Below are 12,320 nucleotides of genomic sequence, written 5' to 3'. Positions count from 1 at the left end.
CTCAGAGGTTATTCCTGGATCTGCTCTCAGGAATCATTCCTTGCAGTGCTCAAGAGACTATATGGGATGCTTTGGATTGAACCCAGGTCAGTATATGCAAGGAAATGCTCCACCAGCTGTACTATTGCTCCAACTCTATTCATGCATTAATGAAATAATGGTCCTAGTGGATGGGAGGAAGATCTGCATGTTGTCAGGGGAGCATTAGAGGGAAGAGGACACTAGTGAAGCAATTGGTGTTGAAATATGTATGCCTTAAACCCAGTTATGAATAGCTGTAATTTCATGGTGACTAAATAATGAAGAAGAAAGAGAAGAAAAGGCAGTGACAGGGAGGGGAGAGGAGAGAAGAGACAGTGACTATCTTGGGCTTGGGAAGTGCAACATAGCATGCATGACAGTGGCGTTTTGTTGGGGGGAACCTCTAGATAAAACAGATTCAAGGTGGTACACCATTGGTTGTCACATGTGAGTCAGGGTGCTGATATTTCCAAAATTTGGTTTAGCTGAGTAATCTTGTTTGGCATAGAAATGCAAGAGATATTGGGGTTTTGTGGGGTTTTTTTGCTTTTTGGGTCACACCCGGCAACACACAAGGGTTATTCCTGGCTCTGCACTCAGGAATTATCCCTGGCGGTGCTCAGGAGACCATATGGAATGCTGGGAATCTAACCCGGGTCGGCCACATGCAAGGCAAACGCCCTACCCGTTGTGCTATTGCACCAGCCCCTAGATATTGTTAATGAATAAAATAAACTTAGATCATTTCATACAAAAGCTATGATTTATTTAAAAACATAGGAGGTCAGTGGCTGTAACAATAGTACAGGGGGGAGGTATATTCCCCGCATTTGTCTTACCCAGATTCAATCCCTAATACCCCATATGGTCCGCTGAACACCTCCAGGAGTGATCTATTAATGCAGACAGGAGTAAGCCCTGGACATTCCCACTATGTCCTAACAAATAAACAAAGAGATATATAAATAAATATAGAAGACAAAAATCAACATCTTCACCTCAGTGTCAAAATATGTGTGAGTTTTTCATGGAGGCACTGGGCCGTGTGTGTCAATGGAACCCCATGAAAGAGAAGTGATTTTGGACAGGAGTTGCACCAAGTTCACTCATGGAGACTACCTTGAAGACAGAGTTTAAGTGTCATTCCCTTTGAAATTGAAGCCTGCAGATGACAGAAGCAGAGCAGAGCCAACATCCAAGTCATCAGAGGTGATTGTGTCCTCAGTATTGGGCTGGTCACAGGCTACTCCCTGTAGGACATCTGTGGGAAGCACAGTGCACGCTCCTGTGGTGTCATCCAAGATTTCCTTCCTTTCCATCTAGTGCATCTCCATGCTCTGTCATGTGGGAGAGGAAAAAGACAAAAGGGAATCAGAGGGATCAAATCCCATAGTATCCTTACTGGTTTTGGACAGCACCTTAAAAAACAGGGAGTGAATTTGAAAGCACTGTGGCAGTCTGCGTTAAATGCCAAAGTTTGCTCTCCTTTATGGGTAAGAGAGTGGCTGCCAGGGGTCATGAGAGAGTCCACAGCAGGTGCGCAATGCACTAACAGCTTTCTCACACGAAGCGAAAATATTCGGAAATATATCCGGGGATTCTGCTATTGGACAGCCAGGGATGCACACCATGGAGAGAAGACCATACCAAGTTTTACCAGTGCCTATTTGGAATTCAAGATGTAGTGAACCAGTGAACAGCTCATGAGGTGTTGTAGACACCCAGTGATGCTGAGCCTTCTGTGCCTCTTTGATTATTATGATACTGAAGTGATTTTCTGTAAATGTGCTCATCATTTCTCTGCTGATTCCTTTGCTAGTTAACTTCACACCAAGGACCCAAGTCTACTGTGTAGAAGGCAGAAATGCCTCTTTCTCGGGTGTTTATCTAAAGCTGAGAATAAATACATTTTGTATATGCAGAACATCCCTAGAAAGATTTCACCTTGGATCATATACAGAGTACTGTACTTAAAAAAAAAGTAATAGGGCATTCTTGGTTGGCTGTTGGATTGACTCTTTTCCACTGTTTTGCTTATGGCAGCATTTGGGACACTCTTGGTCACACCTCCTGTTGTTGCTGACACATTCTTCACATTTTTCCCATTTATTCCCTGCTCTTAATTATTCTGCTTCACTTTGTGGCAAGGGATTCTGCTGCTTGATTGAAAAAGTGATCTTTATTATTTTGTCAAGAAAGAATATCCACTCCAGAGAAGCCTGTGTGTCCTCTTGAACATGTATCTCTGTCTTTTTCTACCCTCACATTTCATTAACTAAATTTATTTAAATAAAACTCTCTTACAGACAATAGAAAGAAAAAGAAAGAGGGAAATAGAGAGAGAACATTTGAGAGGTCAAAGAGGCAGTACAACAGATAGGGTGCTTACCTTGCCTAAGTCTCCAACACCTCGTATGATCCACTGCAGAGAGCAAGGAGTAAGCCCTGAGCCAGGAGTAAGCCCTGAGTATCACCATGTATGCCCCCACAACACACAAACACACACGTAAGTAGAACATTTGCCTTGCATTCAGATGAGCTGGGCTCAATTCCATTGCCCTATAGTGTCCCTTAAGCACCTCCAGGAGTGATCCCTCAGCTCACTGAAAGTGGTAAGTCCTGAGCACCACTGAGTCTGGCCTAAAACATCACCAACAGAACATATAAATTGTCATTACAAGTGTGACTAATGTACTGGTTATTTGCATTGCTTCTAAGAGCTTCTGTTACCTCAATTTGAAATCCACTGGGTTGTATTTCTTAGTTTGTGGATCACCATCATCCCACACTCTGAGAACTTAAGAGAAAAGGAGACTTCTTCAATTTTATTCCTTTTTGCACTTGAAAATTCCAGTATTCTTTGTGGTGCCACAATTGTGGTCAAAGACGTGGACTCTTGGAACCACCTAACTGTCACATGTATAACATTTCTTCTCTCAAATATATTTTTTTTAATTTTGGGGCCATACCCGGCCATGTTCATGGGTAACTACTGATTCTCCACTTAGGAATTGCTCCTGGCAGTGCTCAGGGGACCATATGGGAATCTGAGGATTGAACGCAGGGCAATTGCATACGCGACAAATGCCCCACCTGCAATACTATCTCTCCAACCACACCAATATAGTTTTTTTTTTAATATTTTTTTTAAATTTATTTATTTTTAATTAGAGAATCACCATGAGGGTACAGTTACAGATTTATACACTATTTGTGCTTATACTTCCCTCATACAAAGTTCGGGAACCCATCCCTTCACCAGTGCCCATTCTCCACCACCCGTAAACCCAGCGTCCCTCCCACCCTCCCCAATCCCATCTCCCCCCCACACACCAATATAGTTTTAACCCTTGTCATAAATTATACCCTTGTTCTGGTTAATTCGCAGCACTCTACCTGTCCTTTTTGACATTTTAAAGATATTTTCTCTGTGACAAATTCTAAAGTCTAATGACTTTTTCACTCCCATGTTCTAGTATTTCAAGTCCAACATGTACCATAATGTCAGTGTTTTGTTATTTCCCTTTCTCTGAAGTGGATTCATAAATATTCTCACATGTGGGACTCACCATGTCCAGAGTGTGGGATCCATTTGACCAATGAAGTGACCTATGGAGGAAGTGAAAACAAGTCATTGGCTTATTCTTAGCGTTGAGTCCTGGGCCTGGGAAATTTTCTGGTTAGTTCAAGGCTCTTTTTCACTCTTAACAATTGGCTCTTATCACATCCTGTGTTTGAAACTTTTACACCATCGTACGCTGACTACCAGCTTAGAGACAGTGCTTACCAGGAGTAAGAAGACAGATGCTACACTAAGAGCAGAAAAAAAAACTTAAGCAAAGATAAGAGGGGAAAGAAAGGTAAAGGGGATTTATTCATAGGAACAAGGAATTGAGTGATGTGATAGGTGTGATACATGATGGTAAACTGCTTCTGCAGCAAAAGTTCCTTTAGGCTTTCCCACATCACTGGGCTTGTTGACAGTCTCCATATTTTCCTTCTCTCTACCTGTTCTCAGGTATGCTTGTTTACCTGGTAGGAAGTTTTTCTGGTGCATGTTTTCTTTTATAAGCTTCATGATTCTATTGTTTTGTTTTTGGAACACAACCAACAATGCTCAGGCTTACTCTTGGCTCTGCACTCAAGAATTACTACAGGCAGTACTCAGGGGTCCATATGGGATGCCAGGGATTGAATCCAGGCCTGTGGCATACAAATCAGGTGCCTCATCCACGGTACTATCACTCCAGCCCTGATCTTCATGATACTCTAAAGATAAATTCAGAAATGTTCAGTCAATTGTTCTGAACTAAACAATTTTATACCAGAACCTCTGTGCCTAATTTGACATAATCTTGTAAACAGCCATGTGTGACTTATTATTGCACTGTGATTCATTGTCTTTTACATTTTTCCATGGCATGAATTATGGTCCACCAGTTGGTGTGTTGCCTGTGAATCCCAATCATAAAACTATCAGAATTTCATTTAAAAATGAAACTTTATTTAACTCCCCACTGTACCTGAATCCGTCCAAGTATGGGCTACACATGTTTTAGAAATATGGATGCTTCGAGACCTCTCTCAGGTAGCTGTCACCTGGAGCCTCTCTCTTTCTCCATAGACAGACACTGCAATCCCATACCTAATGTGTGCACTGATGCCTTCACAATTGGACTTCCTTGAGGTTAGGTTATAGGTATATTTAGGAGTATTTCAAGTCCCTGCAAGTGGACTTCCATGAGTTCAATTTTAGGTGTATTTGGAGAACGTTGGGAAGTGCCGCTTTCTCAAATTGTGTTAAGGGAACCCAGAGATCACTCATGGCAGTCCACTTCCTACCAGGCCTGAATGTTCAATGTTAAAGTCAGGCAATGCAGTCCTTCTCAGACCTATTGGTAATGGAGACCAGTGGGTCTGCCCATGTATGCTGAGAGATATCTACCAGTGGTGCTCAAGAAGCATGATAACCTGGAGTTGGACTTGGAGTATGTGCATGAAAAGTTTGTGACCCTAAACCCTGAGCTTCCCTGGATTTTTGTATTTGCTGTGAGGATAGCTCTCAGTGGCCTACTGGTTCTTATCAGTACAACCTCTGAAGTCTGATTAATGTAAAAATAAACCAAAAGGGGTGTAGTAATAGTTCAGTAGGGAGGGCATTTGCTTTGCACATAGCCAACTCTGGTACCATCCCTGGCATCCCCAAACACTGCTAGGATTAATTCTTAAGAGCATAATCAGGAGAAATCCCTGAGTAGTTCTCAGCACGACAGAAAAAAAAACTAATAACACCCACTGAGAGATGGACTGATTGCATCAGGAGTCCTAGGTGCTATTCCTGGCACAAACCAGCTCCCCCAAACACCACGAGGAGTAACCCCACAAAACCGGATATGGGTCTGGAGAAATAGTAATGGTTGAGGTGCTTATTTTGAATGTTGCTGACTCGGTTCAATCTCTGGCATAATATGTGTCCTCTTGCGCTCCACCACGACTATCCCCTGAGCACAGAAACAGGATTAAGGCCCACACAGAGGTGTGCTGCCCCAAGAAAAGAAAACTGTAATGCATGGAGCTGCAGAGATAGTACAGAGGATTGGGTGCTTGCCTTGTATACGGCCGAAATGGGTTTGACCCCCAGTTCTCCATATGGTCCGCTGAGCACCACCAGTGGTAATTCTTGAGTGCAGAGCCTGGAATAATACCTGGGTATCGCTGAATATCCCAAGTTAAATTAGTTTGGAAAGAAAAGAAAACTGGAATGCAAAGGGTTTATTTGAAAGTGGATGTTGTGGGGGTATGGTGCTGCCAACAAATCAACCTGTACCTGTGGGGCGAGTGCATCAGCAGCCTAATGGTGCCTTCAGGCTTCCTGATACCCCAAAATTGCCGCTGTGCCTTTTGTCAGACCCCAAAAACTTGGGACCAAGTTTGCCAAGAAATTAAATGGCCGATAGTTAGGTCTGTGGGAGCCACACCCACAAACCACCTCCAGCTTAGCTATACAAGCTCATTTATTGGCCTTATTTCAGAGACCCATAGATAAATCTCGAAAGAGATTAAAAGCCACAGTTAATCTTAGACCTGCGCATGGCTGAACAGACTGGGGTGAATGGGAGGGGGGAGGGTTGGCCCAAGCGGAGCCCCAGCAGTCACTTGCTTCCACAAATCAAAATCACTGCCATAGCCCGGCCTGACTTCACCGTCTCAGGGCGGATCTCACCAAGATATAATCTGCTGGAAATTCTGTTATGCGGGTTCTGTGACTGAAATCTCCAGGTTTTCTCAGAGTTGGGGTGGGCTACTCCCCCACTTCCCAATACTCATGGAAGTACTGGCAGTCACCCCCACTAACAAACTTCAGCACCACCCTGTAAGCTCTACTACTGGCCTTGCTTCACAGACCCCTAAATAAATCTCTAAAGAGATCAAAAATCACAGTTAAGCTCGAACCCAACATAGCTGAACAGACCAAAGTAAATTGGGGCAGGTTGGCCTGTGCCCGCCTAAGCAGAGTCCCTGGAAGCCACATGCTTCCACAATCCAAAATAGTTGCTATAACCAAGCCTGACCCCACCGTCTCAGGATGGACCTCACCAAGATATAATCCACTGAAAATTTTGTAATGTGGATCTTAACGCACCAACAGCCCTGGCCCAGAGACACAGAGGCAAGTTCCAGAAGACACCACAATAATGGAGACCTCTCAGGGCCCCATACTAAGCCAAATTCACCAGCACCCCAGATGGAGCAGGTGCAGTCTCCCCACCTACTTTAGATGGAATTTCAGTGACCAAAAGCTTCCACAAGCAATGCCCAGATATGCGGGTCCCAGGACTAAATCTCCAAGCTACATGGCGGCAGAGGACTTGGGCTGTCTCCCCGGGTTCCCGCCTGCCCAGATGAATGGCTATCATGCCAATTATTTGCCTCCAGGCACCATCTTAGCACACCAACATCCCTGGCCAAGAGACACAGACAAGTCCCGAAATAAACCATAGCACTGGAGATCTCTCCAGACCCCATACCGAGCCAATATCACCAGGGCACTCCCGATGGAGTAGGTGCAGTCTCCCCACCTACTCCAGATGGAATCCCAGTGACCAAGAGCTTCCACAAGTAAGGCCCTTGGTATGTAGATTCTAGAGCTAAATCTCCAGGCCATGTGGCAGCAGAGGAACTGGGCTGTTGAATGAAGACATTCCTGATGTTCATCTCAGCACATCCATGTGGATGAATGTGGCCTTTCTGGCCATGTTTGAGTGATGAGTGGAAGCGCTGTGACTTATCACATCTGTGTCTTACCTGACTCAGCTGTCTGACCATTTCTGACCCTCCTCATGGACACCAGTCCTCAGGTGTCTCTAGGTCAGAGCTTTGCACTTGGACAGGGCATCAGGGAAGTGAATAGAAAGTGCTTTTGCACTAGTTAGAAGAAGGTCCTCTGTAAGGCATATGCGGGCTCTGGTGACGGATCTAGGGAGCTGATCTTCCAGTCACCCACTAGTAGAAGGTTGTGGTGCTACAGAGGTTTCCCAGATCCCTGCCAATCTTTCCTCAGCATGCACTTCTCTCACTTTGCCTGCAGTTTGGAGGGTTTTCTCACACTTATCCAGGAGTCAGTAACTTGGCATCTATACCTAAAAATGTGCTTTCATGTGACTGTGAGGAAAAATGAGAAGGAGTGAGGACAATAGCAGGCACAAAGCAGAGTTTACAGTGCAAATGAAGAGATAGAGTTGGAAGGCTTGGCAGGGGGTCAACCATTTGGGAAACACTAGTAAGACCAGAAAGAGGCAGGAAAAGCTGTGGAGTTAGTAGACCCAAAAATCGGAAAACACTCTGTTCTTTAATTAAAAAAAAAAATCCTTAAAATTCCAAAACTTCGCTTAAAGAAATAATCCATCTAAGAGCCCTAGTCTTTAAGCTTTTCTTACTCTAATAACAGAGGCCTGGGTAGCAGCAAGCTAATCTCCAGTTACTAGAGCGAAGTTTTCTTTCTGTGATCTTCCATTTTGTGTAAACAAAAGCAATGCTTTCCTCACTGAGTTACCAGGCAGTTTGCTGGCAAACAAATTTACATATTCCAGCCTTGGATCAGGGTTCAGTATGCTGATGGTGACTTCAAAGGCCACTGATGAAAATAAAATGGCAACTTCATTGTGGTCTTCCAGATTTACTAATCTACTCCTGAGTGACCTCAAGTAAAAATACTGCACTATACTGTACCACTGGCATCTCACTGTTCATCAATTTGCTTGAGCGGGTACTAGTAACATCTCCATTGTGAGACTTGTTGTTACTGTTTTTGGCATATTGATTACGCCATGGGTAGCTCACCAGGCTCTCTGAGAGGGACGCAGGAATCAAACCCGGGTTGGTCACATGCAAGTCAAAGTAAAAATACAAAAAAAAAAAAAAAATCAATCTCTAAGCCCTTCTGTGAGTTGAAGTAGATAGAGAGACTTTGGTCTTCTTTATTTCTGATGATCTCTCACACTGCCTACTTTATAAATAATGCCCGGATGGAGCAATAGAGAGTTCTGGAGGAAAGGAAATTGTCTTAAATGGGAGCTTCAATCACTAGCACCACAGATGATCCTAAACCTCACGGGAAATGACCCCTGAACAAATTGCCAGGAACAGCACTGTATGTGGCACAAAAGCAAAAGAAAGATAGATGTATAGATAAATAGAGACAGACAGATAATAATAGATATAGCCACACCAACTGATTGAATGTCAAGAACAATAAACTTAACACACGGCTATCTTATTAATAACAAAATGAATATTTAAAACTCCAGATGGAGAGGAACATATACCTAAATAATTTTTTTTTTGCTTTTTGGGTCACACCCAGAGATGCTCAGGGGTTATTCCTGGCTTTGCACTCAGGAATTACTCCTGGCAGTTCTTGGGGGACCATATGGGATGCCGGGGATCAAACCCAGGTCGGCCGCGTGCAAGGCAAACGCCCTACCCGCTGTGCTATCGCTCCGGCCCCATATACCTAAATAATTTGTCTCTATGTGTCTTTGCTTGCTTTTTCCACTCTGCACAGGTTGGGGAACACATACTTCCTCCCTTTCTCTTTTCTTGATTCAATATATTTTAGTTTTCTTGAGTGGTCAGGCCATATCCCACTGTGCTCAGGGGTACCATCTGACTCAGCTATCGGGGGCAATATGGAATGTCTGTCACCCAACCCTATTCATCCCTGTAAAAGGCTAGTGTCCACCTGTTGTACTGTCACTCCAGCCATCCTCCCAATTTCTAAGTCATGTTCAATAACAACCATACTGTGACTGGAGATAGTAAGTCGGTGTGTAGCTATCATTGAGTCAATCTGGCCAGGTATTCATTCATGGAAACCCAGAGGGATTTTTCAGCTCACCAGGAGTAATTGCTGAGGACAGAGTCGAGAGTAATCTCTAGCATTGCTGGGATTATGGAGGAAAAAACCTTTTAAACATGTACATCTCTCATTCAATGCATAGAGAAGTTGTGGCAAGTAGTAAATTTTCAACATCTTTGCCTCCACTGAGCTTTGTCCTTAGACACCATCCTACTATGAAGCCTTAGCAGTTACCCACTCCTGCACTTGAGTAATGAGGTTTCACAAAATAGAGTAGCCTCAGATAAGAATTTATTTGATGTATGTTCTGACTTATAAATATTACACCGGAAATGTAATTTCACCCAGTAGGGCTAGAGCGATAGCACAGTGGGTAGGGCATTTGCCTTACATGCTGCCAGCCCGGGTTTGATTCCTTCGTCCCTCTCGGAGAGACAGGCAAGCTACTGAGAGTATCTCACCTGCATGGCTGAGCCTGGAAAGTTACCCGTGGTGTATTTGATATGCCAAAAACAGTAACAACAAGTCTCACAATGAAGACGTTACTGGTGCCCTCTTGAGCAAATCGATGAGCAGTGGGATGACAGTGACAGGAAACTACTATGTATGTTATCAGAGTTGCAGCTCTAGGTGCTAGTTTGTAGTAGTGAAAGAAAAGAGACTCTGAGAAATTCAGCAGGAGCTTTTAGGTGGTTTTGCTCACCTTGTCTGTTTACTGGTGAGAAGACTTCCCATTCATAACATGTCTCTCTGGAGTATTTGTGAGGCTTATAGGGAACTGAGTGGTCATAATTATCAGAAGGCATAAGGTAGGCTTCATCAAGCCTGTATTTTGTACCTTCAATGTCTTCTTCATCACTCAACTTTTTCTTGTCCATTATAGATAATGGAGGACTGGTGCCAAAACAAATGGAATTAGTAAACAGAACAATAGGTCAGTTTGGTGGAAGATTAAATACATAATCATAATCATAAATTCTCTTAAATAGACATTTAATATTTTCCACTTTACTTTGCTCTATTTGCGTTCCGTGGTGTGAGAGGAACACAAGGTGTTTAAGCAACATAGAGGTGCTGAGTGCACAGAGAAGAAGTGGATTTATGAGGAAACAGCCTGTTTCGGTGCATCTCAGAATTGTGATTACATGGACCCCAGCAGAAAACTGCAAGATGACTGAAACTTTTCAACAGTTTTTTAGAATGTTCACATAGGAACCACAAGAACATTCCTTGGTTTAAATTTACAACTGTAACATATATGAAAGAATTTCTGGTCCCATTCTTTACCACACCCACATGGACAATACAGAACAGGCCTCAAAGAAAGTAAGCCTAGTGCAGTGACCATTTGAAAAATAGTAGTACAGTGCCAAAACTCCTGTGACTCACTAGTACTCCTTCAGTAGCTGAGGACATGTCACTAAGTCATGTAATGGTCTATGCTAGGGTTACATAAATATTGTCACTCCTAACTCACATTCATAGTTGGGTTAATGATTAGGAATATTCAGCACTGATGCCTACAACTCAAAATAGCAGTGTTACCCTTGAATACATTCAGTGATTCTTCCTTTGATTTTAAGATGCATATTCTTCATAGTTACCTGGCATAGAATTGTTCTTCATCACTTTGCTCAGGATAAGTGTCTTTTCCTAAAATTGAATAAATGTCACTGGTCATATAAAGCTAGATATATTTTATAAATTAAAATTTTTGTGTCTATATGTTCACAGAGATATCATCACTGAGAGAACAGTATATTATAAAAGCATGATACAATAAGATATTGTAAGAGTCAGGGAGATGTGAAAACTCACCTGGTTTGTTTTCCTGAACATTGGGAAGTATTTGCCACGCTGGCTAACTCAGCAACAGAATATTCATTCTGCATTTTGGTGAAATAGTAAAACTCTTTCCAAAATCCATGAGCAATAGTTCTCCTGCATTTATGTGAATTTTGGCAGTACTAAACTGTTTCACACTTGATATGCTAGCTATGGATAGTGTAGCAGAACTTGCCATCAGATAAGACTAATGGATGGGTATTCAGAAATCCCAGAATATAAAGGAATAAATTTTTGCTGTTCCACAGAAACTGGCCATTCATGGTATGAACAAGGTCAGACCTTTGCTTCATGGAAAATCTTGAGCAAATAATGACTTATGGAGTAGTGCCTGGACACTAGATTACTCCTTCTGGACCAAGCTCAAGGATTGACACACTGAAGATGGTTGTGCTAAGAACAGGACACAACTAATGCAGAGGTAGAGTAACACTTAGACAATCTGGCAATACCATAAAAAAGCATAAACTTTCCAGGAATAATGTGTAGGTATCAAACTTTGAGGTTGAAAGAGACAGCTAGAGTTGAGAGAGATATATTGGAAATCAGGGTTGGAGACAGGACTATCCCACCTCAGCTAGAGATGACTGTCAGCTTCTTATCACCTGCCTTTAGTTCAATGACTTTGTCATCATCATCATCATCATCATCATCATCATCATCATCATCATCATCCCGTTGTGTAAAAAACTAAAGCTCGCCGAGGGGCGCGAGCACTCGCGGGCTCTCCGGGCGGCTCTGTCTCACCACCCGCGTTCGGTGCTCTGGAACCGCAGTGTGTGGACTGGATCGGGACGGCCGGTGGTCAAGGACAGGCGAAGGAAGAACGAGGACCAAGCTGGTTGCTGATTAGTTACCGTTTATTCAATCTTCAATCTTTCTCATCTCCCGCACTCCCAGCTCCGGCCTCTCTCTGGATCTACTGCTCAACTGCTGCCTCTCTCTGGCTTCTCCCTCTCCTCCTACTTGTCTCTCCCTCATCTCTCTCGGTGGATCTGGCCCCGGGAAACAAGATACAAAACCAAAACGGAAGCCCTCTTTGGGCTGACTGCACTCGGATTTACATCCCAAAGACCAGGCTGGGCTGCAGCAAGAA

Source organism: Sorex araneus, chromosome 5 (genome assembly GCF_027595985.1).
Source record: "Sorex araneus isolate mSorAra2 chromosome 5, mSorAra2.pri, whole genome shotgun sequence".
NCBI lineage: Eukaryota > Metazoa > Chordata > Mammalia > Eulipotyphla > Soricidae > Sorex > Sorex araneus.
This window is presented reverse-complemented; position numbering follows the sequence as displayed.